The following is a 3,164-nucleotide window of genomic DNA, read 5'->3' on the forward strand; positions in this document are numbered from 1 at the left end:
TTTTCAAGGGCTTTCCAACGGTATGTCACATGTGGGGGTTTTGACGTAAGACACATGGATGTCACAATCGTTGGTAGATTCTAACAATTGTGACATCTATGTTACATATGCTTAGCGAATAAATAGAAAAAGATGAGGTGAGATTTATAGTTAAAGTTGAATAAGACTTTCAACTAATGCATAGAAGTGAGGTGTCATAGTGGCTGTCCCTCCTTTTTTTATCCATGTAGCTGAGTACCCTTAACAATTCGGCATTATGATCAATATTTTAACAAATTATCATCACTTGTTGTTGGTAGGGTCTTGTATTTGCATTTTTTCCATTTAGTTAAAGTTGAATAAGACTTTGCAACTAATACACATAGGTGAGGTGTGATAGTGGTTGAGAATCGTTCCTTTTGATCCATGTAGGCTCGGTACCATAAAACCAATTTAAGGAGAATTGGTGTGGCCTTTCTTCCATATGCGGTGAGTTACCATAAAGAAAAGGAGAAACATTGTGAGGCATGTGAGGACTCCTGCTATCCATTAGAGAGATTGTGATGTAGAAGGTGGATAGGAAAAGGTCTCTTGGAAGTGAAAAGATGGGCTATGGGAGGACTTGAATGCTATTAGACTTAAGAGAGGGAAACCATAGGTTGTTCCCAGTTGGGATTAAATGCCGTGAGTGTGAGCCTTGTGACATCCCATCTCTGGGAATCCCCTGTGTGGCTCAAGTTCGTCAAACCACAGCTTGTTTCCGAGTTGGGATTAAATGTCATGAGTCTGAGCCTTGTGACATGCCATCTCTGGAAATCCCCTGTGTGGCTCAAGTTCGTCAAAACATATCGTGAGGAGATTATGGAGAGAGACGATCAAAGGGATACTAGTGGGCTTGCATGTGGAACAACCTTTTAGCTCAAGTCTTATATGAACTTTTTTCATGCTTACAAAGAAGTGAAATGTTTTTTAAGTTTCAAAGAAAGAAAGCACAGTGCTCTTATTGTAAGCTTGTGTTGATATTTTCCGATGTAGAGGGTCCACCCGGTCCATGTGAAGAACCCAATGGACCGCAACAACAACATCGGGTCCATTGTATGAACCACCTAAAGCTTTAGGTTGAATTTCATAGTTTGGGATCATGCCAAATTCCATAAATTGTTGCTTTGTTTGTATTTATCATAAAAGTCCACGCCCACACCATGGAAAAAAAAGTTGCCTTGGCACCACCACTTCGACAAGTATTTGCCTTCTTGGCATGGCACACGGTAGACCGGCCATGAAATTCCGCCCACGTGTGAAACAGAATTTGCGTGGTCATCATGTCTCCTTAGCATCGTGGCTATAAAGGACTTGCCTTCTTGTGAGCATTCCTCCAAGGAGATATTTTGCAAATACAGGCTCTTAAGCTCTAAATTTCTGTGTAATCCCTTGTTTACTTGTTAACTATAAGCATCAATATGTCTTCGTGCGGGAGCGGGTGCAAGTAAGCTCGAGCTCTGCTGAATATCGGAGATCAATACTTTGTGTAATTGCATGGAATCATTATTTTGATCTTGTGGAGTATATTGGGTATTATAACGCAGTCGGTTGTGGCTGACGACAGGTGCGGCAAGAAGGTGTTTGAGGAAACAGCCGTTGACGCCCGGTGAGTTCTCTTAATGCAAAACACACACGCACGCACACACGCACACACGAGCGATGGCATGGCAAGGCAGGTGGATTATCCCCCTCCATGAAGCATCGATGGGCTACCCCCTATAGTTTTTCACGGGCGGCATGTGCCTTCTCCTCGACTAACTGTGTGAGTCCCATGCATGCTCTCTTGTTGTTGTATGTGCAGGAGGGAGGTGACAGTGGCTGGCAACGCGTGCACGTGCGGATCCAACTGCCAGTGCGGGGATCCTTGCCCCTGTGGCCAGTCACAGGAGGCCAGCAGCCAAGACACGTGCAAGTGTGGCTCCAACAGCACTTGCAACCCTTGCACGTGCTGAAGCATCTCACACGATGTATATAACATAATACTCATACCGAGCTTCTAAATGGAGATGTCAAAAGGGCTTGTTGGGCATTGACGGTATGGCTGTCTGCCCCCACCTGCATGATTGCGCCTAGCTACTACATCTTCTATTGTGAATAAACACTTGAATAAACATCCCCCCCCCCCCTCCCCCCCCCCCCCCCCCCCCCCCACACCGTCTCTTTCATAATTGTGATGCACTTATTGTTATAGGCTACCCCATGTATGATATGCCATGATGCACGGTGCTATTAGAGCATGTGGAATGCATAGCAAGGGTCTTATCACTCAACAAAAATCACTATGGAAAGCAAATGTAAGCTTCGAAATCACTCCTCTTGCATTATATTATAGTACTAACTCGCTAACACAAAGTTGGAGGCCCACACCTTGACTTGCTAAACCCTAACCCTAACATAGCTTATTCAGATTGTATCCCTTACCTTTACTTTTACCGACACGTCGGTTTTAATCAGGGAACTCTTTTACTAAATAGATGGCAGCCCGAAATCCTCCACATCTAAGTCCTTGACATCTTTCAAGGGCAGCTCGAAATCCTTACAGTCCCGAATGCCTCTGAGTTGGCTATGATCTCACATGATCCATTTCAATCTAAGGCCTTGATGAACACAATCGTATACTATGCAAGCTATTTAATTACTAAAAGTAAGTATCATACAATCTTGTCAAAGAGTATAAATCTGTAGTTCGACAGAGTCATGGATTCTATGGTACCCATGGTTAAAATCTTTGAGCACTTAGGGAGCCACCGAGTAATCACCCTTCACAGAAGTTGAAGAGGAAAGCCTTAGAATTGGTGACAATTCGGAGGAAGGGTATTTCCTAGTCAAACATGTGATGCTACACTAGGATAACCTTTATCTAGGATATCGTAGGGAGAGGCCTCACATGAGTTACACTATCTAGTTAAGAATAGCTTTGTTGGATTATGTAGCAATAATAAGGGGTAGGGTCCTCACACTTGATTTCTCATGCCTGTAAGTTTTTCACGGCCATGAAAAATTAGAGATTTTCATGTTGACAAAAAGTATCAAAAATCACATCGTGATTTGCAGGATTACTTGGCCAAAAATAGAAAATCTTATCCTCTTATCCTTTAAATATTTCGACATGAAAAACTCTACGATATGAAAAACTAGAGTTT

The 3,164-nt window shown here is 42.9% G+C and overlaps 1 long non-coding RNA gene across 1 annotated transcript; it reads left to right on the forward strand.

Annotated features, from left to right (window-relative positions):
• The first annotated feature begins 1,345 nt into the window (after positions 1–1,345).
• On the forward strand, positions 1,346–2,149 carry LOC147620443 (uncharacterized). Its single transcript, XR_015270051.1, has 3 exons — positions 1,346–1,465; positions 1,586–1,627; positions 1,823–2,149. It is a non-coding gene; the product is annotated as an uncharacterized LOC147620443 (long non-coding RNA).
• Positions 2,150–3,164: the final 1,015 nt, after the last annotated feature.

Source organism: Cibotium barometz, chromosome 31 (assembly GCF_041138505.1).
Source record: "Cibotium barometz isolate CiBa-2024 chromosome 31, ASM4113850v1, whole genome shotgun sequence".
NCBI lineage: Eukaryota > Viridiplantae > Streptophyta > Polypodiopsida > Cyatheales > Cibotiaceae > Cibotium > Cibotium barometz.